General features: G+C 38.5%; 1 protein-coding gene across 1 annotated transcript in view; it reads right to left on the bottom strand.

Moving 5' to 3' along the window:
- The window catches only part of L3MBTL4 (L3MBTL histone methyl-lysine binding protein 4), a 469,197-nt gene that overhangs the window by 367,318 nt on the left and 74,051 nt on the right, over nt 1–27,828 (bottom strand). The window contains 1 exon segment of the mRNA XM_070514531.1: nt 27,156–27,408. The gene's annotated coding sequence lies outside the window, so the exon portion shown is untranslated.

Genomic DNA, 27,828 nt, shown 5'->3' with positions numbered 1-27,828 from the left:
AGTTGATTTTTGTGCATGGTGTAAGAAAATGGTCTACTTTCATTCTTTTGCATGTGGCTGTCCAGTTTTCCCAACACCATTTATTGAAAAGACTCTCCTTTCTCCATTGTATGCTCTTGGCTCCCTTGTCAAATATTAGCTGTCCATAAACATGTGGGTTTACTTCTGGGCTCTCAATTCTGTTCCATTGATCCGTGTGTCTGTTTTTGTGCCAGGGCCAGGCTGTTTGCATGACTATGACTTTGTAGTATATTTTGAAATCAGGGAGTGTGATTCCTCCAGCTTTGTTCTTTTTTCTCAGGAATCCTTTGGCTATTCAGGATCTTTTGTTGTTCCATATAAATTTTAGGATTCTTTGTTCTATTTCTGTGAAAAATGTTGTTGGAACTTTGATCAGGATTGCAATCAATCTACAGATTGTTTTAGGAAGTAAGGACATATTAACTATGTTAATTCTTCCAATCCAAGAGCACGGAATATCTTTCCATATCTTTGTGTCTTCTTTAATTTCTTTCAACAATGTTTTATAAGTTTCAGTGTACAGATCTGTCTCCTCTGTGGTTAAATTAATTCCTAGGTATTTTATTCTTTTTGTTGCAATTGTAAACGGGATTGTATTCTTTATTTCTCTTCTGCTGCTTCATTGTTACTGTATAGAAATGCAACTGATTTTTGTATGTTGACTTTGTATCCTGTGACTTGGCTGTATTCATTATTTCTAAAAGTTTTCTAGTGGATTCTTTAGGGTTTTCTATATATAAAATCATGTCATCTGTAAATAGTGACAGTTTCACTTCTTCTTTTCCAATGTGGATCCTTTTTGTTTCTTTTTCTTGCCTGATTGCTCTAGATAGAACTTCCAATTCCAATCTATGTTAAATAAGAGTGGTGACAGTGGGCATCCTCGTCTGGTTCCTGTTCTTAGAGAGATAGCTTTCAGTTTTTCTCTATTGAAGATGATATTAGCTGTGGGTTTGTCATGTATGGCCTTTATCATGTTGAGGTATTTTCCTTCTACATCCATTTTATTTAGAGTTTTTATCATAAATGTATGCTATATCTTGTCAAATGCTTTCTCTGCATCTATTGAGATGATCATGTGATTTTTATTCTTCATTTTGTTAATGTGCTGTATCACATTGATTGATTTGTGGATGTTGAACCATCCCTGCATCCCTGGAATAAAACCCACTTGATCATGATGTATGATCTTTTTAATGTATTGTTGTATTTGATTTGCTAGTATTTTGTTGAGGATTTTTGCATCAATCTTCTTCAGTGATATTGGTCTGTAATTTTCTTTTTTTGTGTTGTCCTTGTCTAGTTTTGGTATCAGGATAATGCTGGCTGCATAGAATGAGTTAGGAAGGCTCCCCTCCTCGTCAATGTTTTGGAAGAGTTTAAGAAGGATAGGTATTAAGTCTTCCTTGAATGTTTGGTAGAATTCACCAGGGAAGCCGTCTGGTCCTGGAGTTTTATTTTTTGGGAGGTTTTTGATTACTGTTTCGATCTCCTTACTGGTGATTCGTCTATTCAAATTCTTTACTTCTTCTTGATCCAGTTTTGGAAGGTTGGATGATTCTAAGTATTTATCCATTTCTTCTAGATTACCCAATTTGTTGGCATATAGCGTTTCATAGTATTCTCTTATAATCTTTTGTATTTCTGAGGTTTCCATTGTAATGTCTCCTCTTTCATTTCTGATTTTATTTATTTGAGCTTTCTTTTTTTTCTTGCTTAGTCCAGCTAACCATTTGTCAATTTTGTTTATCTTTTCAAAGAACCAGCTCCTGGTTCCATTAATTTTTTTCTATTTTTTTTTTAGTCTCTATTTCATTTATTTCTACTCTGATTTTTATTATTTTCTCCCTTCTGCTGATTTTGGTCTTTGTTTGTTCTTCTTTGTCCAGTTTCTTTAGGTTCACAGTTAGATTGTTTCTTTCGGATTTTTCTTGTTTGTTGAGGTAGGCCTGAATTGTTATCAGCTTCCCTCTTGGAACTGTTTTTGCTGTATTCCATGGATTTTGGCATGTCATATTTTCATTTGTCTCCAGGTACTTTTTTATTTCTCCTTTGATTTCTTCATTTACCCAATCATTGTTCAGTAGCATTTTGTGTAATCTCCCCATTTTTTGTGGCTTTTCTGATTTTCTTCCTGTAGTTCATTTCTAGTTTCGTACCCTGGTGGTCAGAAAAGATGCTTGGTATTATTTCAGCCTTCTTAAATTTATTGAGACTTGTTTTGTGGCCTCATGTGATCAATCCTGGAGAATCTTCCATGTGCATTTGAAAAGAATGTGTATTCTGTGGGTTTTGGATGGAATGTTCTATATAGATCAACTAAGTCCCTGTGACCTAATGTGTCATTTAAGGCCAATGTTTCCATATCGATCTTCTGTTCGGATGATCTATCTATTGGTGTAAGTGGAGTGTTAAAGTCTCCTGTTATTAGACCCTCATCTTTCCCATGCACAAAACTAGACTCAAAATGGACCAAAGACTTGAAGGTAAGACCTGAAAACATACAGCTTCTGGAAGAGAATATAGGCAGTGCACTCTTTGACATCAGACTTAAAAGGATCTTTTCGAATACCATGTCCACTCAGACAAGGGAAACAAAAGAAAAAATAAACAAGTGTGACTTCATCAGACTAAAGAGCTTTTGGAAGGCCAAGGAAACCAAGATCAAAATGATACAACAACCCACCAACTGGGAGAATATCTGTGCAAATCATATACCAAATAAGTGATTAACCTCCGTAATATATAAAGGGCTCCCACAAATGAACTACAAAAAAACAAACAACTCAAACAAAAAGTGGGCAGGAGATATGAACAGACATTTTTCCAAAGAAGATATACAGATAGGCAATAGACACATGAAAAGATGCTCAACATCATTAATCATCAGGGAAATGCAAAACAAAACTACACTTAGATAGCATCTTACATCCAGTAGAATGGCTATAATCACCAAGACAAAAAACAAAAAATGTTGGAGAGGGTGTTGAGAAAAGGGAACCCTCATCCACTGCTGGTGGGAATGAAAACTGGTGTAGCCATTGTAGAAAACGGTATGGAAATTTCTCAAAAAATTAAAAATAGAAATACCATATGACCCGGCTATTTCACTATTGGGTATTTACCCAAAGAACTTGAAATCAACAGTTAAAGGAGACTTATGCACCCCTATGTTCATTGCAGCACTATTCACAATAGCCAAGACGTGGAAGCAACCCAAGTGTCCATCGACTGATGATTGGATAAAGAAATTGTGGTATATACATACAATGGAATACTACTCAGCCATAAAAAAGATGAATCATCCCATTCACAACCACATGGATGCCCCTTGAGGGCATCATGTCAGGCAAAATAAGCCAGACAGAGAAAGACAAACACCATCTGATTTCACTCATATGTGGAATGTAAACAAACTTACAGGCAAAGAGAATAAATGAGTGGTTACCAGGGGAAGGATGATGGAGGGTGGGCACAAGGGGTGAAGGGACACACTTATATGATGTGTGACAAATAACAATATACAACTGAAATCTCACTATGGTATAAGCTATTATGACTACAATACAAAAATAAATAAGAAAGGTAAAAAGTCTCCCACTATTATTGTGTTACTGTCTATTTCTCCTTTTCTGTTTGTTAATAATTGCTTTCTATATTTAGGTGCTCCTACGTTGGGTGCATAGATAGTTACAAGAGTTATATCCTCTTGTCGGATTGTTCCCTTCATCATTGTGTAGTGCCCTTCCTTGTCTCTTGTTACAGTTTTTGTTTTAAAGTCTATTTTGTCTGATATAAATATTGCTACCCGAGCTTTGTTTTCTTTGCCATTTGCATGGAGTATCGTTTTCCAACCCTTCACTTTCAGATTGTGAGTGTCTTTAGGTCTGAAGTGTGGCTCTTACATGCGGCACATGTATGGGTCTTATTTTTTATCCAATCGGCCACCCTATGTCTTTCGATTGGAGCAGTTAGTCCATTGATACTTAAAGTAGCTATTGATAAAAATGTATTTATTGCCATTTTGTTACTTTTTTATGGGTGTTTTAGTACTTCTTCTCTGTTCCTTCTCCTTCCTTTCCTCTCTTCCTTGTGGTTTGATGGATTTCTTTAGTAATATGTTTGATTTCTTTTCTCTTACTTATTTGTCTACTTATTATAGGTTTCTGGTTTTTGATTACCATGAGGTTCATATGTAATAGTCTATGTATATAGAAATCTATATTGATTTGATAGTCTCTTTAGCTTGACCTCCTTCTAAAAGTTCTACTTTTACTCCCCTCCTCCCACATTTTATGTTTTTGGTATCATATCATATCTTATTTTTGAGTGTCTATCCATTATGCTCTTATCATTAAAATAGGTAATATTGCTTTTGTCTTTTAACCTACATATTATCTTCATAGGTGGTTAATCTGCTACCTTTACTATATTTTTGCCTTTACCAGTGATTTTATTGCCTGTTTTTGGGGGGTTTTCCTTGATAATTTTCTTATATTTATTTGTGGTCTTCTCTTTCCCAATTAAATAAGTCCCTTCAGCATTTCTTGTAGAACTGGTTCCTTGGTGATAATAAACGCCTTTAATTTTTGCTTGTCTGGGAAGCTCTTTATCTCTTCTTCCATTCTGAATGATAACCTTGCTGGATAGAGTATTCACGGCTGGAAGTTTTTTCCTTTCTGCATTTTAAATAAGTCATGCCACTCTCTTCTAGCCTGTCGGGTTTCAGCTGAGAAGTCCACTGATAGCCTTATGGGCTTTCCTTTGTATGTCACTTGTTGCCTTTCTCTTGCAGCTTTTTGGATTCTCTCTTTATCTTTAATTTTGGATATTTCAATTATAATGTGTCTTGGTGTGGGCCTCTTTGGGTTTATCTTGTTTGGTGTTCTTTGTGCTTCCTGTCCTTGGATGTCTGTTTCCTTCCTTAGATTAGGAAAGTTTTCAGCTGTTATTTTTTCAAATGGATTCTCTGCCCATTTGTCTCTCTCTTTTCCTTCTGGGGCATCTATAATATGAATGTTAGTGCACTTGATGTTGGCCCAGACTTAGACTGTCCTCATTCTTTTTAATTCTTTTTTCGTTGATCTGTTCAGCTTGGGTGATTTCCTCTAGTCTTTCGTCCAGCTTGCTGATCCATTCCTCTGTATCATCTACTCTGCTGTTGAGTCCCTCTAGGGAATTTTTTCATTTCCAGTATTGTATTCTTTATTTCTGATTCGTTCTTTTTTATATTTTCCAATTCTTTGTTGACATTCTCACTGTGTTCCTCCAGTCTTCTCCCAAGATCAGTGAGCATCCTTATGAGTTTCTGTTTGAACTCTTTGTCAGGTAGACGGCTTATTTCTGTTTCATTTAGTTTTCTTGGGTTTTGTCCTATTTCCTTGCTTGGAATGTATCCCTTTGCCTCCTCATTATGCCTCTTTCTCTGTGCTTATCTCTGTGCATTAGATGAGTCAGCTGTGTCTCCTGATCTTGGAGAAGTGGGCTTATGTAAGAGATGCCTTTTGAGGCCTAGCAGTGTGCTTCCCTCTCATCACCAGTCCAAATGTTCCAGGAGAGACCCCTGTGTGGGCTGCCTGTTGCCTTCTGGTGTGGCAGAGTTGCTCTTACTGCAGGTATCCAGGGAGTCTAGTCTTTCCCTCCCTGGTAGGCTCTTTGTAAATTGGGTTTGGGGAGCCCCAGCACCATTGGCTACAAGGTTTAATATCACACTTCTGTTGCAGTTTTTTCTGATAATTGAGTAGGTACCCAGTATAGCTTGTTGCTTGGTTCAGGGGCTTACAGTTGCTGTACACCCCAGGCCTGCAAGGCTGTTGTCAGCTCTCTCAGGATTGCAGCTGAGTGGGGCTGGCCCCAGGCATGGGAGCACCCAACTCTTTCAGGCTTTGGAAGGTGGGGCTGACCCCCTTTGTGGCTATTGGTGAAGCACAGGTTTCCTGCCACTGATGAGGCCCAGCCCCTGTAGGTCCACACACACCCTCAACACAGCCATGGTCCATGCACACTTCTCAACCCCCTGGCGCGTACCCAGTCACCCTACTGCAGAGGCCCCCACCTAACGCCCCCCACAGTTCACCTGGTCCTCACACAGGTCCTGCCCCCCGGAGGCAGACACACTTACCCACTTGTAGAGGACCAAGACACCCAATCAATGCAGGCCCACAAGTAGCCTAAGGGCTTGCTGCTGGGTGGAGCCGGTCCCTAGGGTGGGCTGCCTGCCCTGGCTGAACTGGATTAAATCTGTGCTCTAGTGGGTGTGGCAGACTCCTGGGTTATCAGGCCAGGGGAAGAACCTCAATGGTGCCTCTCAGTGTCTGTGTCAGCACGCCCGTTACTAGGGCACAACAATGGCCCCCACCAGTGTCTCAGTCCCTGGAGAGGTCTCACCTCTTGCCTAGATGCACCCAGAGCCCACCAGGTGAGTCTCTTTTCACCAAAGGACTGTGTAGCTTTCTTTTTGGAGATTTTAGGTTCCTCTCTGAGATGAATGAATTTGTGTGTGCAGCCTTTAAGAGCCGGGTTTTTTCTGCTTCCATTCAATAGCTTCTCTGGGGGTGTCCCCGTTGTAGTTAACAGCCAGCGAAGCCAGATACTAGGACACTAGTCTCAGTTGTGCTGAGTCTGAAGGATGCTTACAGCTGTAACACACCCCCGTTAAGGTCCCCACTTCTCCAGGAGGGCTGTGTACCTTAGGGTGGCTCCCCCCACCCCGGCTGGCTGTAAAGCTCTGCCACACCAAGGTGGCTTTTTTCTCTTCAGAAGGAATTTCTGCCTCTTGTGCCTCAGTCAGGACTGTCCCTTGCTGTGGGGGTTCTTATCCAGTTTTCAGTTCTCTCTCTAGGTTAATTTTTCCAAGAACAGTGGGAACCTGGTTGCGTTTGTGGGAGAAGATGAGTTCAGAGTCTGCCTACACTGCCATCTTGACGAGATCTTTATCTTTTAAAAAAATCAACTCAGTTTCATTGATTTTCTATTGTTCTTTCTATTTCCTATCTTGTTTATTTCTGCCCTACTCTTCATTATTTTCTCCCTTGTACTAACTTTGAGCTTAGTTTATTCTTCTTTTCCTGGGTCCTTGGGGTGTAACAGTTAGCTTGTTTATTCGAGATCTTTCTTCTTTTTTAATATCGGCATTTATCACAGTAAAATTCCATCTTAGTACTGCTTTTGCTGTGTCCCATAACTTCCAGCATATTGTGTTTTCATTTTCACTTGTCTAGAGGTATTTTCTAATTTCCTTTTTGATTTCTTCTCAGCCCTAACAATTGTTCAAGAGTGTTATTTAATTTCTACATATTTGTGAATATTCCTGTTATTTCTGCTACCAATTTCTACCTTCACTCCACTGTGATCAGTAAAGATACTGGGTATGATTTCAATAATTTTAAATTTGTTAAGGCTTGTTTTGTGAACTAACCTATGATTTATCCTGGAGAAAGTTCCATGTGCACTTGAGAAGAATGTGCATTCTGCTGCTGTTGGGTAGAATGTTCTGAATTTGTCTGTTAGGTCCATTTGGTCTATAGTGTTGTCTATGTCCTCTGATTCCTTATTGATCTTCTGTTTGGAAATTCTATCCATTATTTAAAGAGGGATTTTGAAGTCTCCTATTACTACTGTTATTGTTGTCTGTTTCACTCTTCAGTTCTGTCAATGTTTGCTTCACAGGTTTATGTGCTCTGATGTTAGGTACATAAATATTTATAACTGTTATAGCTTCCTGGTGGGTTGACCCTTTCATCACTAAATAATACTCTTCTTTGTCTCTTGTGACAGTTTTGAATCTAAAGTCTATTTTGTCTGATATTAGTATAGCCAGCTTTACTTATGATTAAGTATTATAAGCATTATTAACTGTTGCTCTCTCTTGGTTACCTTTTACTGGCACACTTCATTTAACTGTGCTACACTATATTGCCCTTCACAGGTATTGGCATTTTTTACAAGATCCTTTGCCAGGAAAAAGATGGCAACTTGCTGGATGCTCAGATGGTGGTGAGCATTTTTTAGCAACAAAGTATTTTTTAATTAAGATATGTACATCATTTTCTATGCTTTTTTTTTGCTGAGGAAGATTGGCCCTGAGCTAACATCTGCTGCCAGTCTTCCTCTTTTTTTAACTTTTTTTCTCCCCAAGACCCCAGCACACAGTTGTATATCCTAGCTGTATGTCCTTCTAGTTCTTCTATGTGGGACGCCTCCTCAGCGTGGCTTCATGAGTGGTGCTGGGTCTGCACCCAGGATCCGAACTGGTGAAGCCTGGGCTGCCAAAGCAGAGCACACGAACTTAACCACTATGCCACTGGTCGGCCTTTGTACATTGTTTTTTGAGACATCATGCTATTGCACACTTAACAGAATATAGTGTAGTATAAACATAACTTTTACATGTACTGGGAAACCAAAAAATTCATGTGACTCACTTTATTCAATATTTGCTTTACTGCAGGGGTCTGGAATCAAACCCACAATATCTCCCAGGTATGCCTGCCCATGAGGTACCTTTTTCCATCCATTCCCTTTTCTCAGAGTGAATTCTCGACTCTCCTGTCATATAATGAGACAGCTTCACTCTTGCCATGGCTCCAGTTGGGCTGAATGCACTGGACTTGGGCTTGGCCTACGACTTGCTTTGGCCAATGGCAGATGCCAAGTGAGCTGAGGCTTAAATGTGCTTCTGCAGTCTGCCTGCACCTCACTGCACTGCAACTGTCCTCCACTACAAGAGCATGCCTCAGTCAGCCTTTGCTCCTTCAGAGCAGGCCCTGGAATGAACACAGGCAGGCGCACTGGAGCCCAGCTCACAGCCCACAGGCCAGTTCAGCACACCAGGGCCCTAAGCCTTTCATAAACCACCCAGTCAAGCCCATTCTAAATCAGCCCCATCATAAATCACCTGAAGATCTATTCATGTGCAAATGAATGTGTTGTTTTAGGACACTGAGGTCTGGGGAGGCTTGTGATGCAGTGTTTTTGACAGCAATAGCAGACAGATATAACAATCCATACAGGGGCAAAACTATGAATAAGTATTTCACACAGAAATTTATAAAAAAGTTGCTCAACCTTGTTAGTAATTAGGGAAATAAAGAATGAAACCACAATGAGATACCAATTCATAGCCATTAGAGTAACGAATTTAGAACGCTGACAACAGTAGATATTGGCAAGGAGGTGGAGGAATGGGATCTGGTTCAGCCACAGAAAAACAATTAGGTACAAACTTTAAAGTTGAAGATGTTCCAGCAAATCCTATGACCCCAGGACTCCCGCAATTATACTCTGTTAGGAGACAAGTTCATATTAATGAGGGTAAAAAAAAAGGAAATAATCCAAGTATCTACCAAGAGGAATACGACAAAATAACCTGTGTTATATTCACACAGTATAGCATTGCACAGTGAAAATGAATCAGTTGCAACTGCATATGCAAGAACGTAAATATTAGAAGTAATGTTCCACAAACAAAGCGAGCCAGAAGACTACACTGCATTGTGAAAACACAAAACCAAGCAAAAGCACTCAATATGTGCCTTAGAGATACATTCTTACGTGGCGAATTATTTTGAAGAAGCAAGTAAATGATAAACCTAAAACTCAGCATAGCGGTTGGAGAGGAAAATCAATAGCATCATAATGTTTTCATCCTTAAGCTCGATGTTACTTTATAGGTGCACCTTTTTTCTATTATGCTTCATGGCTGACATATTTTATGTTGTTTCGTATATATAAAATATAGGACTTTTTTACTCATTTGAAATGACGCAGCTTAGTCATCCAATATAAGAAGAGAAAAGCTGACAGAGGTAAAAGTACGGATGCAGTACTTTCTCTTTTTAACAGAACAGTCCATTTTCCATTTCTAAATCCCTTTTCTCAGCAAGACTCCCTGCTTTTTTCCATTATATTTGGAAAAAAACATCTCACTACACCCCTCTGAGCATGTACTGCATGCAGTCGGTAAGAGGCAGATAATCCAGGGGCACGCACTGCTCCTGCCACCCTCGAGACACCACATGCTCCACGCTCAGGGAAGGAGTCCAGGCTGCCGACCGGCCAGGGCAGAGGCTGAAGCCCAGCATTTTTAGCTCCACTGAGTGAAATCTGAGCAGGAACGAAAGACGGGGACACAAATCACAAGTAAGAGAAACTGACTCTGGTTCTCTTAAGCTAAAAAGTATTTGGTGAAAGAATATCCAGGGCTCAGAGACTTAGCATCTACAGTAAGATCAGACGGAAACAAAGAAATGCATACTAAAAATAAATACCCTCTTACACACATGAGTATGGCTGGCAGGTAAGTGTTATCAAGTGTTAGAGAACGCAAAGCATCGGGAACTCTTGCAAATGGCTGAGGTGTAAATTGGTACAATACCAAGTCGCTCTAGGTGCTTCCAAATAGACAGAAAAACTCTAGCACATGTGCAAAAGGGACAGGTCTATTGTGGCATTGTTTGTAATAAGAAAAATTTGGTAATACCCCAAATACCTGTCAATAGGAAAATGGATAAACAAATTGTAATACATTCCAAAATGGAATATTATACAGCATTTAGAATAAATGAACTAGAGTAATATATACTCCATCACAGATAAATCTCTAAAATACATTTGAACAAAAAGATCAAGTTGCAGGATGATGTGTATACCACAGACCATTTATGCAATGTTTGCTTACAAATATAGAAACATCTACTCAAAATATAAAAACATGACTGAGGATGATACAAAGCTACAGCAAAGTAGTTATATCTCAGGAGGATGAAGATAAACAGCTCTGGGGACAGGAGACTTCAACTGTAATTTCAATGCTTTCTTTTAAAAAATGGAGCAAACATGGCAAAACATTGAGATTATTAAATGTGAATGGCCAGTATAGAGTTGTTCATTTTCTTATTCTCTCTTCTTCACTACATATTTGAAATATTTATAATAAAAATTCAACATTCAGGCGTAGTTTTATAGGAGTAATCTTCTATGTTGTCATATTTACTTTTATAAAGGTTTCATTTGCCCAAGAATATTATCACCAAGAAACTAAGTTCTATCTTCCCTCAACATCAGCCATTTGCTCAGAACCTTAAAGGGGTGAGCTGGGACACTGAACAAATCATAAACACCCTCCTCTGCCTGCACCTGCTCCTCCTGTGCGCCAAGCACGTGGTGGCAGCCCGTCAACGGCGCTTTTAGAGTCATCAAACCCCAGGTGACACGGCCACTCAGAACAAAGCGAGGATTTGTCTCACTCCAAAATTTTATACCTTAACTAATGGCTCCATTTCTAAAAACATATCATTGCTGTCCCTGGCTACAAATAGAGGCAAAGCGTGTGTTTAATGCATAGAAGTAATAGTAACATATATTTTTGGTGGTCAGATAGTGGGAAAATGTGTAAGTAAACTGCTCGCCTAAGTTCACGTGGCTAGCTGATAACAGAGCTGGAGCTAGAATTGAAGATTTAGACGACAGAACCCTTCCTATTTTATTGAAGAGGACAGACTACACTCATTACAACAGATTTTCCAGCAAAAGTCACTCTGAAATCTCGCCCAAATTAAATTTTCCTAACATCACACCACTGAGCACGTTCAAATCAATCTCCTTCCAGGAGTATCTGGAATACCTTGGTGCTTGAATCACGACAACTGGTACTGCTGCCTAAAAGGAAACGCCACATTAAGTGACATGAAAATACATTATTTGCAGAAATAAATCAAACTGTTTTGTTACTGGAGCACGTCTCTATTATGAGCATTTCAAGACTCCATTAGAAATTTGTGGAATGTACTAATCAGGATTTTCATCAGGCAAATCAAAAACCAGTACTAGAGTAACTTTCTCCAATGTGATAAGACGAAGGGAAGAAGTCAGACCAGAGCAGACGACAAGAATCCAATCACCGGTTCTGGCTCTGAGCCCCCAGTGTCCTGGCAAGGAGACCGCGCCTCATCCACACCCCCTAGACTGCAGAGCTCTTGTCGAAGAGGTTTGGGGCATGTGCTGTTTTTAACTGAAGTATAACATACACCCAGAAAAGTGCGCAACAGTAAGTGTAGAGATCAATAAATTTTCACACACTCAACACCTGTAACTAGCACCAAACCAAGAAACAGAATATTCCAAACATGTCATCCCTTTCACTCACGACCTCCCCATCAGGGGTAATCGTGATGGTTAGGCCGACTTCTAACACCAGGTTACTCTTGTCTCTCATACTCTACAGAAACAGATGCACACGTGTGCATTGACTCTGTGACTGGTTCCTTTTGCTGACATGATGTTTGTGATAGCCATCTATATTGTTGCACACGGACGCAGACAGGTCACTCTTGTATTGCGGGGTGTGCCACACATACTTGCCTGTCTCATTTCTGATGGACATTTGGGTAATTTCCAGGAATGGGGTATTACAAATAGTGCTACTGGAACTTTCTCCTGCCTCTCTCCTGCTGAAACGTACATTCAGCACATTTCCACCTGGAGTGGCAGCGCTGGGGCGCACAGATGCACATTACTCTCCTATGGCTATTGTAACAAAGCACCACAAACTTGGTTGCTTAAAACAACACAAACTTGTTACCTTACAGTTTTGGAGGTCAAAGTCCTAAATGGGTCCCAGGAGGCTAAAATCAAGGTGTCAAGAGGGCTATGTTCCTTTCAGGAGCTCTAGAGAAGAACCTATTTTCTTGCGTTTTCCAGCTTCTAGGAAGGCTGCCCACATTCCTTGGCTCCAAGCCCCTTCCTCCAACTTCAAAGCAAGCAAGTCTTTCCCACAACACACCACCCTGACACTGATTCTTCTGCCTCCTTCTCCCACAATTCAAGCACCCATGTGATCACATGCGTCCATCTGAGTAATCCAGGATAAATTCCTGATTTTAAGGTGAACTGATTAGCAACCTTAATTCCACCTGCAACTGTAATTCCCCCTTGCCTTGTAACATCTATTTCACAGGCGTTAGGGACTAGGATGTGGACGTCTTTGAGGGTCATTATTCTGCCTCCCATGGTATGCATATATTTTGAAAGTGTTTTTAAAACTTGTAAGTATTACAAACGTTTTATTATGACAATGCAGCAAATTCAAGTTTCTTCCTTTCTATGCAGCAGATCTAGTTTCTTCTGTCAGCCTTGTAATTATTCTTTCCAGGTAGAAAAATCTTTTTTTAGTTTCTAAGCATAAAAAAATTTTTTTAATTGTATTTTTATATATATGCATGTCTATACATATGTGTGCACATGTAATACAGATAAAATTTCATATATACATGTATTTCATATTTATATATATATATATAATTTCCACCATGTGAAAGACAACACACTAGGGGCTACAGAAATACAGAAAATAAGTGACTTCTGGTCAAGATAGCCAATTGAGTAGATGCAGGGGAAAAAAAGAAATATTGGAAAAATATAACAAAAATATTTGTATTACACAGCTGACCTCTGGATTATTAAAAAAGGGACATCCTGGGGCCAGACCAGTGATGTACTGGTTAAGTTCCTGTGCTCCACTTCGGCAGTCCAGGGTTCGCAGGTTCAGATCCCAGGTGCAGACCTAGCACTGCTCATCACCCATGCTGTGGAGGTGCCCCACATACAAAATAGAGCAAGGTTGGCACAGATGCCAGCTTAGGGCCAATCTTCCTCACAAGAAAAAGGGAAATCTTCAGATGCCAGAAACAAAGATAATGCTGAGGAAATTAAATGTGATATATATGTTAGGTGCTTTGCTTTTTATTCCCCCCTTGGATAGGAGCTGACACCATAAGCTGCAAACATGATTTTGAGCTAGAAATTGTCTCTGTCTACACAGCCAAGAACCAAGAAAATGTTGTCCTGTCTTTGATTAAGGACTATCACACCTTTACTCACTGCTTGGGCTATAGCACAGAAGAGATCCACCTTCACTGAGACGTTAGTGGAAAGACAATCACCAAGAAATCAGAAACCCAAACCTGTGCTGCACTTGGGGATGGGGTGCCACTGGCCCCCCAGCAATGCAGAAAGCTCAAGTCAGTGACAGCCAATCACCCCACAGCATCTCCACCACCATGGACACTCAGAACTCATGACACTCCATGATGATGAGGAGCTCCCAGACCAGAGCTACAGAGGAAACCCTTAAGAGTCAGCAAAAGCAAAAAGAAACAAGCAAGTACTCCAGGAGTCTTCACTGCAGAAAAAGCCTAGGAGGACTTAAGAATGTAGAAACTCTTGAAGAAGTAAATGAAAATACAGACTCCTTCAGACAAGAATAAAACATTGTTCAAATAAAGAAAAAGCAAATTTGAAAAGTAAATAGAAAATCTAGAAATGAAATACACAAAGTATGAAAACCTCTGTAGATAAGTTAAATAAGTATACTTTTTAGAAAACTGGTAAACTGGAATCCAGAGCTGAAACAATCACCCAGAATAGAACACAGGAAGAGCAAGTGCTAAAAATTACGAAAGAAGAGACACAGAGCATAACTTAGGAGGCCTCAGCATCTATCTAGCAGGAGACGTAGAAGGAGAAACTAAGGAAAAAAAATTAAAGAGACAAAGTGTTTAAAAAGCAAGATCAAACACAATCTTTGCCCTCCAGGAGCTCACAATCCAGCAGAAAAATAACTGGCCTGTGTCCTCAGAGCTGAAAGTACCATCTGGGGCTCCTGCTCCCGAGGACGGGCTCTTCCAACCGCGAACTCTGCCCTCCTGGCGTGGCAGCAGCTTCTTGCCCTTCAGACCCGACGGACATAATTCTGAAGTTGGGGAGTAACGTTACCCTTCAGACCTGAGAGAGCCAGGACTGAGGTTAGGGATCTATTTCCTTGGATCCAGTTCCAGATTCACTGCTGTAAGTTTTTACTTTCCCCTTTTGTTCAGATAAACCAAATAACTTCTATGTGCTGCAGACCACTGGACTTGTGCTTGTAGTGCCAGCAAGGAGAATCCAGCCCCACACCTTCCTGCTCTGTGCGGCTACTTTTTTTACTTTGGGGAGCTTCGTTCTGAGTCTGCATGCGTAGTTCCACGGTAGGCAGGTAATCCAGAAAGGGCCAGCATAGTAAAATTCACCCTCTTGGCCACAGTAATTGCTTCACCTATATATAACCTAAGAAAAACCAAACAGATTTATTTGATTCTAGGACTCTGGAAACATTGGGCAAAAGAACCTTTCCTTCTGAGATTGTTAAATTAGTAAAAGTAAGTCAGGACCTGCAGAGGCCACCAGTACAAGAGAGCTTCACTAAGACCAAAGCCAGCACAGAAGACAGCAGACTGAGTGTTGAGAGTAACAAGCCTGGATGCAGCCATACCTGATCCAACCACACCAGGAGTTCTTAGTTTTATGAGCTAATAATATCTCTTTTCTGCTTAAGCCAGTTTGAGGTGGATTTCTGTCGCTTACAACTAAGAGTCAAGGCTAATAAAAATCTTAGAAGCAAGGAAGCAGCAGTGGTAAAAGCAACAGCAAGAGGACAGCCACTCTCTAAAGAGTCCGCATTTTAAAACACTACGAAAGATTCGGACTGTCATCCTAGCATTGCTCTAACTCAGGAACCATATCGTACTCTGTGAGCCCAGCCTGGACTCGAGAATGTCTCAGAGCTCTTCCAACCACCTCAAAGACCTCACAAAACTGTAAACGACAACTTCAAAACAAAATGATTTTTAGTTATTTGAAATTTAAGAAGATCTGACATTTAGAGTTTTAGGGAAATTAAGAGATGGCACAAAATAAAGCATCAATTAAAGTTTTTAAAGAGGAGGAATCAATGGTAAGGATAATGGATGGGTTTTGGAAGATGTAGAGGCAAGAGCAGGTGAGATTTTGGCGAAAACAAAGCACCTACCTGTTTATGAACGAGAGATTTGTGTGTAGGGAGAGGACACAGGTGGGGAGGGGAGTGATGCTCACATATGTGTTTACGTAACTTGGGGCATAACTCCAGCTATATAGGAAGAGACTACAACAATCTCCTGGGCAAATCAATGGAAACAAGGTGTCTGTTTCTGTTATCCACTTTCAGAGTCTCTTGTGCCTCTTTCTGTTCCTAGTCACTCAATAATGTGAAAATGATCTTTCCCATAATCCCTGAATATCAAATATTAATGTCAAGCAGTGCACTAAAGTCATTCTTTCTCTCCATTCTGTCTGCCAGAAGACATGTATGTCTGTGGCCAGAAATACAGTACACATCATGTACAGAGTAGCCAGATATTACGTAGTGGCAATATATGCCAATGTATGCCATATCTGATTGATAACAAAACACATTTTGTACGTTATAACACATCTGTAATCAAGACGGTCTTGCGGTGCTGCCGGCCAGGCAGCAGTTCTTAGTAGTCATCACCGCCCGCCCTCGCAGAGATGGGGCTGTGCCTCCTGACGGCTGGACAGAACAACTGGAACCCTTCGATGCTTTGGTCACAAACCATTTGCAGATCATTTGAAGAAGGAACAGATGTCCTAGTTCTTTTCAGATAAGTCATCTGATGACACCATCAAAATGTGCAGAAGATATGCCAACAGCTTGGAGGAAGATCCTGGAGACAATACTGAAACACTCTTTTTAAGACATGATTCAACATTAACCCTCCTGAGGGCACAAAGGCTGAAACCGTGTGAAAACACAGACAACTCATGACTGAGCCAAAAGCCACTCAGGAGAGTTGGACCCTGAAGGTGATCAAGTTTTAGAAAAGCCCAATCCAACTGATTAAGCTACTATTTTCCTTTTTGAAAATGTCTAAGAGTAATAAATAATAAAAACATATGCTTAAGTACGTACAGAACAGTTCTTTCAATACAATATAAATTCTTAGTGATAAGAAAGTATCATATAATTGTTTAATTGGCACTGCGTTTTCTTACTACTGGCCCTTAACAGAGCAGCTTACAATCAACAGCATCTTATGATGGATGAAATGCAGTAGTTCCTGTGGATAGGTCATATACAGCAAATCTACCTTCTAGTTTGTGGGAAGTATGCTTTGTTCTTGGATAAGGAGATTTATTTGTGATTTCCAAAAAGACATGAACTGATGTCCTTACAAAATTGCTCATATAATTTTAACTCTCTATTGACACATATCTTTGTATCTTTGCTCTGCCAAATCTATGCTTGGGGTTAAATAAGATCATTTCATTTATTTCTGAAATGTCCCCTTTGTATATGGCCAAAATCACTGAAAGGAAAATATAATCCCAACAACACTAAAAAAGCATGCCCTAATACTTCTCCTGAACCATTAAGGTTTTACCTTTGTCTCTCCAAAATCTGTCTTTCTAAGGTATCCAGGCTCTCAGAAATAAACTGCTGTCTTGGAGAAAAAAATAAGATGCTCTCACAGCACACTAATTATATGAATATTAAGAGTTTTGTGACTGCTTTAAAATCAATAGAAGCTAACAAACTAAAAATAATGCATGTTTCTTTACTCTAATGAAATACCTTAAAGATCCTCTATCAAATTTGAGTTATTCCTCCAAAGGGCATATGTAGCCATTCTTTAATTCCTAATACTTTTCATTCACTTATTAAATCATATTTAGTAGTTAAAGGCTTGAATTACAGTCATAGGTCACACCTGCAACACCCTGTACTTCTAAAAGCCGTTCAACTTTGCAAATAAACATTTATTGAGGACATCCAAGTGGAAGGAAATAGTTTATGGCAGACCAATACTTCCTTGAATAACATCAAGAAAAGCTAAATAAAATACTAACCTGATAAAAGCATCAGAGACATATGAAAGTAATGAGAACTAGAAAGGCTAAGATCACAAAAAAAAAACGAAAAACAGAGAGGTGAGTTGTTAATCTGCATCAACACTTTGCTGGTTATATTTGCACACGTGAAGGTCCATGATGGAGCTTATGTGACCTTGTGAGGCTACAGGGACTAAATTGGAGAGTTGAAGGCTCTCAACCACATGACTCACTTCATCCTGGAATGTAGTAAGGTGAAAAGGGAAAAAGCCAAGTGATAAGTATCTGTAAGCAACGTAGAGTTTTCTAAAGTCTCACAGAACTGTGAAGGCAACGACCAGAATGAAAGACTCAACAAGGAGAAGAGGTGAACACAACAGACTCTCAGTAAACACCTGGAGGGGTAGACCTAAGGAACAGGAACCAACTGGAGACAGACTGAGACCTACAGAATCTATAACCCAACTTCAACGCAGCTATATTAAGGAGATCAATCTCCAAGTTTTTCTGCCTCGCAAAGGAAAGAGTAAATCTTCTCCAGAGGAACATAATATCAACTTGGAACATTTAGAGCCTCTAAAACTTTTCACACACAATGTCTGGCATTCAATCAAAAATTATTATGCTTGATAAGAGAGAAGATAACTTGGCCAAAAACCACAATAGACCCATAGGTGATACAGACATTGGAGCTAATAGCCAAGGATTTTAAAATAACTATGATAAATACAGTCAAGAAAATTAAGGAGAGGATGTGAAAATCAAAAAGAGAATAGCATCAGATACTTGGCATATATAAAAAGAACCAAATGGAAATTCAAAACCTGAACAACACAATATAAGAAGCCCTCTGAGAGATGGGTTTAACAGCAGACTGATGCTGCAGTAATCGGGATGACAAGACTAAGAAAATAAAATATCCAAACTGAAGCAACAGAGAGGAAGGATGGGAAACACAGAAAAAGGGCATAAAAGATATGCAGTACACAATGAAAAGATGCAAAATGTAAATGGGGTCCCAAAAAGAAAAAGAGTGAGAGAAATAGTAAAAAACAATGTTTGAAGAGAAAATTGTCAAAAATTTCCCCAAACTGATCAAAGACATCAAACTACAGATTCTCAAAGCTCTGTGAATATTTACTAAAGCTGAACAGATGCATATCCTAATAGCTAACAACAACATTCCTAGAACAGAAATGCACACAAATATTAAATAGAGGACATATATGAGAATTTTCATAGTACATTTCTAATAACAAAATGTTCATCAAAAGTAGAATGGATAAATTACGGTACAGTCATCCAATAGAATGAAAAAGCAGCATGCAGCAATGAGAATGACCCAACTGTAACTATGCGCATTGATGTGGGTGAATCCCACACACATGTTGACCGAATAGAGACAGAAACAGGAACACATACCAAACAACCAAGAATAGGCAAACTAACCTACAGCCCTGGAAGTCAACATAGTTGTTACTTTTGGAAGATAATGTCTAGAAGGAGATATAAGAAAGAGCTTCTGAGGTGTGGGTAATGTTCTGTTTCTTAATAGCATTGCTAGATACACAGCTGTGTTTACTTTGTGAAAACTCATTAAACTGAACACTTACATTGTATGCACTTTTATGTATATATGCTGAAATTTGGTAAACAGTTTATTTAAATAAAACAAGCTCTCTGAGCTCTAAATAAGATGAATATTAATCAATCCACATCTAGGCACATCATAATAAGAGCGCTAATATAATAAAGAGAAAGAGAAAAATCTTAAAAGTAGCCAAGGGAAAGGGAGAGAAATTACTGGCAAAGAGCAACAATAAGACAGAAAGCTGACTTCCAACAAGAACAATGAAAGCCAGAAGACAATGGAATGACAACATTAAAATGCTAAAAGAGGAGCCAGCCCCATGTTCCACGGTTCGAATCCTGGGAGCAGACCTAGCACTGCTTGTCAAGTCAAGCTGTGGTGGCGTCCCACATAAAACAGAGGAAGACTGGCACAGATGTTAGCTCAGCAACAATCTTCCTCACCAAACATACAAAAAATGCTAAAAGAAAGTAAGTGTCAACCAAAAATTCTATACCAGTGGAAATATTCTTCAAAAGCAAAGACAAAACAAAGATGTTTTTGGACCCATAAAAAATGAGAGACTACACTGACAGCAGAACCATACTAAAAGAATTGGGAGGAGAAGGAGAGGAGGAAAAGGAGGAAGAGAATTCTTCACGTTGAAGAAAAACGATCCCTAACAGAACACAGACATGAAAAATAAAGGTAAAGGTAAGAATGTGGGTAAATATAAATGAATACTGATTAATAATAACATTAAGGTCTTCTGAGTCTTATACATGTCTAGAATTAACATGTATATCAACAGTAACATACAAGGTGGGGGGGCAAGTGGAATTAACGTTTTCTAAGAAAGAGGAAGGAAAGTGAACTAAGTAATAAATTGTTTTACACTGTAATAAAGTAAGGATACAGATTTGTAATCCCTAAGGTAACCACTAAAAGTTTGCTAATAAAAGTAGAGATAAGTGTCAGGTCAAAAGAGTGTGTAAAATAGAATACAAATAGTAGGTGATAGATATGAATGCTGGTCATTAATTACATTACATGAAAATGGGCCAAATACTCCAGTTGAAAACTAAGATTATCAGAGTGCATTTTAGAAAACTAAACACTGAACCCATTTATATGCTGCATACAAAAGAAACACCTTAAATACAAGGCCAAACAAGAGTTTTTTTTAAAAAAGTTGTTTTAACATAAAAAGACATACCGTGTGAACACTTATGAAAAAAAAGAAAAACTGGGGCCAGCCTGGTGGCTCAGCAGTTAAGTGTACACGTTCCACTTCAGCGGCCCAGGGTTTGCTGGTTCAGATCCCGGGTGTGGACATGGCACTCCTTGACAAGCCATGCTGTGGTAGGCATCCCACACAGAAAGTAGAGGAAGATGGGCATGGATGTTAGCTCAGGGCCAGTCTTCCTCAGCAAAAAGAGGAGGATTGGCAGCACATGTTAGCTCAGGACTAATCTTCCTCAAAAAACACTGATGAAGCTACGCTAATATAAGACAAAGTAGACTTTAAGGCAAGAAGCATTACCAGAGATTTAAAAAAGGACATTCATAATTATAAAGGCATCAATCCATTAGGAAGAAATAACTGTAAATTGGTGCGTACTCAATAACAGAGCTTCAAAATATGTAAAGCAAAAGTTGAGAACTAAAAGAAGAAACAGACAAATTCAAAACCATGTTGGAGCCTTAACCACACCACACTCGACAGTTATAGAACAATCAGAAACCCCAATCCTCCCCAAAGAATCAAATCATTAGGGCTACAGAAGATCTGAACACAATCAACAAATTTGACCACATATGGAACACTGCACCAACAAAGACAACAGACAACTTCATTGTAAATGCACACAGAACATTCACCACAGCTGACCACATGCTGAGTCATAAAGCAAACTTCAAGTAATCATAACCATTCAGAATATATTCTCTGAACACAAGGGAATTAAGTAATAAATCAATAAGAAATATTTAACTAGAGGATCTTCGACTGCCCGGAAATTGAACAATACACTTCAGATAATCCACTGAATAAAGAATAAATCACATCAGAAATTTGAAAATATGTTTGAATGATAATTAAGATACGATATCTGAGAATTTGTGAGAGGTGCCTATAACAGGTGTTTACAATGAAATTATAGCCTCAAATGAGTTACAAAGAAGCTAGAAAAAGAACAGAAAATCAAATCCAAAGAAAGCAGAAGGAAGGAAAATTTTTAAAAAGAACAAAATCAGTGAAATAGAAATCAAATGTACAATAGAGAAACTCAACAAAGGCAAAAGTTTAATCTTTGAAAAGATTAATAAAATTGATAAACTCGCAGCAAGACTGATAAAGAAAAAAAATTAGAAAATACAAATTGACAATATCAAGTGGGATAAGGAGAAAATAGCTATAGATCTTACGGATGTTAACAAGATAATAAAAACATCTCACAAATAACTTTTCACTAATAAATTTGATGATTTAAATGAAAAGTACAAATTTCTTAAGAACAAAACATATTCAGCTAAATCAAGAAAGAATTAAAAATCTGAATCCTACTTTGTCTATGAAAGAAAATGAATCCCTTATTGAAACCTTCCTTCAAAGGAAACTCCAAGCCCAGACAGTCTCACTAGTGAATTCTTCCAAACATTTAAGGGGGAAATAACAGAAAGTTCACATTAAACTCTGCCAGGGAAAAGAAAAGAATTAACCTTCTCAATCTATTTTCCGAGATCAAGATAACAATAGCATCAAAACTTGACAAAGACATTGTAAGAAAAGAAAATTACAGACCAATCTTTCATGAACGTGAATGCAAAAGTCCTTTTTAAAAGGGAGAGGAAATCATATGATTGCAACAGAAAGAAAAAAAAAGCAACTGACATCATTCAACACCAATCTGTGATTTAAAAAGGAAAAAACTTACCAAACTAGGAATCGAAGGGACCTGTCTAATTCTGATAAAGGTCATCTCCAATGAGCCTTGAGCAAACAGCATACTTGACGGTGAATTACTGAAAGCTTTTCTCCTGAGATGGCAAAGAAGACAAAGATGCCCACTATCATTTCTATCAAGGTTATACCAGATGTCCTAACCAGTGCGATGATGCAAGAAAACGAAATAAAAAGCATAAGGACTGAACAGAAAGAAGCTCTCATTATTTCCAGGCGATATACTTCTGAACACAAAAAATCCAAGAGAAGCAATTAACTACTAGAAAGAAGTGAATTTACCAAGATTGCTGCGCACAGGTCAATGTAAAAAATAATTTCATTTCTATAAATAAGTAATAAAAATTCTTAAATAAAATTTTAAACAGTCATTTACAGTGGCATTAATTAATATTAAAGATTTAATACCAAATCTGACAAAAGATGAATGAGACCCCTACGCTGAAAACCATAAAACATTATTGAGAAAAATTTTAAAGCATGCAATTAAATGAAAAAATATACCACATACATGGTTTGGAAAGTTCAATATTTCAAAGATGACAATTCTTCCCAAAGTGATCTATGGATTCAATACAATCTAATAAAAATCCTAACGTGTATGGTTTCTTTTTACAAAATTGATAAACTGATTCTAACATTTATATGGAAATGCAAAGGGCTCAGAATAAGAACAAATCTAGATGGTTTGCACTATCAGATATCAAGACATTATAAAGCTACAGGGGACAATATGGCAGCCAACACCAACAGCAAGATAAACAGGCACCCCAGAACAGATAAGAGAATTCAGAAATAGACATGATTTATGACAAAGGGGACACAATTTGAAGTAAGGTACTGCAATAGAGTGTGCAATAGGAAAACCATGGTCTCGATCACCAGATATCTACATGGTATAAAAAAGAATCTTGCTCTCTACCAGACCTATACACCAAAAGGAACTCCAGAGTATTGTAGATCTTAAAATAATTAAGATTTTAGAAAAAAAAAAAAAAACTGGCAAATACCCTCATGACTTTAGGTAAAGATTTTTTTTTTTTAAAGATTTTACTTTTCCTTTTTCTCCCCAAAGCCCCCCAGTACATAGTTGTAGATTTTTAGTTGTGGGTCCTTCTAGTTGTGCCATGTGGGATGCCGCCTCCGTATGGCCTGACCAGCAGTGCCATGTCCACACCCAGGATCCCAATCAGTGGAACCCTGGGCTGCCGAAGCCGAGCACTCAGAATTAACCACTCAGCCACGGAGCTGGCCCCTAGGTAAAGATTTTTTAAAAGCTCACAAAAAGGTACCAACCGTAAAGGAAAAAAGGACATACACTAGATTTCATTAAAATTAAGAACACGTGTTCATTAAAAGGCCCCATTACGAAGGCAATCCAAAGAACAGGAGAAGATATCTGCACTACACATGTCAAACTGAGGCCTCATTGAGAAAATCTCAAGAATCCCCACAAATCAGTGAGATGATGGCAGACAATCAGTAGAAAAATGGCCTAATACACTGAATGAGCGTTTCACAAAAGAAGATGCGCAAGTGGCCAGTAAACATTTGAAAAGATGCTTAACCTCAGTAGTGTCAGGGAAATTCAAATTAAAATCAGAGTGCTTATACAGCCACCAAAATGGTTAAAATGAACAAGAAAGGAACAGCAATGCTAGACAAGACGTGCAGCAACTAGAACTCTCACCTCCCACCAGCAGGCACGCAAATTAGTATCACCACCTTAGAAAACCAGCTGCAAGTAACAACTAAGACTGAACGTAGACATTTCCTGGGACCTAGCAATTCTATGCCTAGGTATATACATCCAAAAAAAATGAAGATATTCACCCAAGGACAAGTACAAGAACGTCCACAGCAGCACTATTCCTGATATCTCCAATGGGAAATAATCAAAATGTCCATTTATAGGAGAACAAATAAATTGTAGTATATTCATACAATAGAATATTACATAATTTTTTAAAAACTACCGCTATATAGAATAACATGGATAAATCTCACAGACAATATGCTAAGCAAAAGAATCCAGACATGAAATAATACATAGTCTGATTTGACAGATATAAACTCAATAACCGGCAAAACTAACCTATGGAAAGCAATCATCATCAGTGAGGTGGGGCCCTGGGGGAGTGACCAGGAGGGCAAGCCGGGGGCTTCCAGGGTCCCGGTAAGGTTATTTCTTGATCTGGGTGCTGGTGTTCATAATGTGCTCACTTTATAAAAATCTATGGAGCTGTATTCTTATGATACACATACTTTTTTGTGCATTTTATAGTTCAATAAAAATGCTTAAAGTGTATTCATTCAAAAAACGGTCCTGGGAAAACCAGATATCCACACCCAAAAGAATAAAGTTGGCCCCTTACCTTATGCTATATACAAAAATTAGCTCAAAATGGATCAAAGACCTTTATATAACAACTAAAACTATAAAACTCTATAGGTGAAAAGACTCATGACACTGGATTGGCAACAACGAATAGAAAAAGTAGATAAACTGGACCTCATCAAAGGTGAAAATTTTTGTGCATCAAAAGATACTATCAAGAGAATGAAAAGACAACCTGTGGAATGGGAGAAATATTTACAGATCATATCAAATAAGCGATTAATATCCAGAATATATACAGAATTCACAAAACTCATCAATAAAAAATTTTTAATGGGCAAAGGACCTGAATAGATATTTCTCCAAAGAATATATACTAATGGCCAATAAGCATATCAGAAGATGTCCAATATCACTCATCATTAGGAAAATACAATCAGAACCACAATAAGATACCACTTCATATCCTGTAGCATGGCTATTATTAAAAAAATACAGAACAGAGTGAGTGTTGGCAAGGATGTGGAGAAATTGGAACCCTTGTACATCGCTGGTGGGAATGTAACTGTGGAAAATAGTATGATGGCTCCTCAGACACCTAAATGTAGAATGACCTGATGACCTAGCAATTCCACTTCTAGGTATATACCCAAAAGAAACGAAAACAGAGACTCAAACAGAAATTTGTGCACCAGTGTTCACAGCAATCCTATTATTCACAATAGCTGTAAGATGGAAACAACTCAAAGGTCCACTGACAAACAAACATAAACAAATTCAGTGTTAAAAAAGGAATGAAATTCTGGCACATGCTACAACACGGATGAACCTTGAAAACATTATGGTAAGTGAAATAAACCAGATACCCAAGGACAAATACCATATGATACCCCTTAAATGAGGTACCTAGAACTGCCAAATTTATAGAAACCGAAAGTAAAATGGTGGTTGCCAGGGGCTGGAGGAGGAAGTAACGAGGAGCTGCTAATGGGTGCAGTGCTTCAGACTGAGATGATGAGAAAGTTCTGGAGTGCTGCTGGTTGCACAACAAAGTAAATGCACTTAATGCCACTGAATTATACACTTAAAACTACTTAAATGGTTAATTTTATGCTATGTACATTTTACCACAATTTTCAAAAGTTGTTTTTTTAAAAAACAAAAGTTTGTTGAGCATTTATTATTTTCCAGTCACTGTACTAACTGCTAGTACTATAAGTGAATTTTTAAGTGGACCTATAATATCCTACCTCTCTCCCCTCCCATTCCTCATAATTACTCAAAAGTGGTCATTCTAAGCATTCTCTTCCAAATCTCTTAAAATCTGGAGCACCTACCCACTTACAGCTCAGAACCGAAGACCCCAACACATCATGACCCTTCCCCTTCTAAGGAGTTCTGTCGTCTTATCTAAATCCAATGTGCACAACCTTCTAAGTCAAGTCTTTTGGCTCAGTTTCTATCTATTACTTAACGTATTCACTTGGAACAGCCCATTCCACAAGGAGCACTCAATAAATTTTAAGTATTATTATTCATTCAAAATTTGTTGAGAATCTATTATGATAAAAAGGAGAAAGTAAATAATTTCACACTAGCTAAGAAAAAATTCATATTACATGCTCTAGCTTCTTATATGGAAAAATATTAAAAAAGTGGTTAATAAAATTAATATGAATTCTATTGCAACCATTTGTCACAGGTAGCTGTCTAGCATCTAGGTAATTTCACACATTGTGAGCCTTGCCTTCTCCAAAGCAGAGGCCAGAAAACCTTGAAATACAGACTCCCTTGAAAGGAGAATACAGGCAGTGACCTTGCTTCTGCTGGTGAAATGCACCAGGAAGCTATATTATGGACGACAAAATTTCTCCATCTGTTTACTTCCCTTCCTATGTGCTTAAGACTTAAAGAAAAGGAGATATCGTTGCTAGCCTTAAAGCTGGAAGCCTTAAAACAGACTTCTTTCAGGTACTTTAAACTGTCAAAAATATTTTCCTTCTTAGGTTTCATTTTCTCCTAAATTGTTCTTCATATCTTCCTAAAGGGTAGTCAAGTATCATACAGAGTTTATAAATTCGTTTTTTTTTCCCCTGAGGAAGACTTTTTTTGCTTGGTCCCTCTTTTTTTGCTTTTCACCCTGAGCTAGCATCTGTGCCAGTCGTCCTCTACGTTGTATGTGGGTCACCATCACAGCTTGGCTGATTAGTGGAGTCGGTCCCCGCCTGGGATCTCAGCCCGTGAACCCAGGCCACTGAAGGGGAGCTCGCCGAACTTTAACCACTATGCCATGGGGCCAGCCCTATGAATTCTTATTTTAAAAGCTAAAATCCTCTTGTGACCTTCTAGAATAAACTGAATGAACAAAATCACAGTTTATCAATAACCTGAACTAAAACATACATAAATTATAACCTGCTACAAATACAACTTAATGCAGTATCTTTTTAAATGGGCACATTCTGTTTCATAAGCTTTCCATGTATTTCACCTCTAATAGACACATACTTGAAAAATTAGGATGGAAAATATACTGGCTTGCCAGTGACATAACTCACATTATTATACAAATCTATACAACTGGGGTCGGCCCGGTGGCACAGCAGTTAAGTTCCCACGTTCCACTTCAGCAGCTCCGGGTTCAGCAGTTCGGATCCCAGGTGTGGACATGGCACCACTTGTCAAGCCATGCTGTGGCAGGTGCCCCACATATAGAGCAGAGGAAGATAGGCACGGATGTTAGCTCAGGGCCAGTGTTCCTCAGCAAAAAGAGAAGGATGGGTGGCAGATGTTAGCTCAGGGCTAATCTTCCTAAAAAAAAAAAAAAAGATTAAAAAAAAATCTACAGAACTGACTGCTCATGAGGTAGCTCTAAAACCTCAGCTTTCAAAAGACCACAATTAAAGCAAAAAAGCTATGCATATTTGTTTGTGTAATCACATATGTATTCTACTCACTACTTTCAATAAGCAATCTGACTACAGAATTTTGATATGCACGATAAGGCAAGAATTTATGGACTTCAGTTAAGCAGATGTGATGAAATAAAAGGTACAAAAATGAGTGACATGGTTTTTGAAATGAATTCTCTCAAGAACACACTAAGCAAATTTCTCAAAAGGTTTTCAATAAATTAACTCTTTATTCACTAAAATGTTTTCAATAGCATGAGGAGAGGGCAAGGATATTTGTGGGGGGTTTTCTTTAAGCCTGGATGCCAAAGTGCAGGAT

The sequence above is a fragment of the Equus asinus genome, chromosome 7 (genome assembly GCF_041296235.1).
Source record: "Equus asinus isolate D_3611 breed Donkey chromosome 7, EquAss-T2T_v2, whole genome shotgun sequence".
Taxonomy (NCBI): Eukaryota; Metazoa; Chordata; class Mammalia; order Perissodactyla; family Equidae; genus Equus; species Equus asinus.
This window is presented reverse-complemented; position numbering and strand designations above follow the sequence as displayed.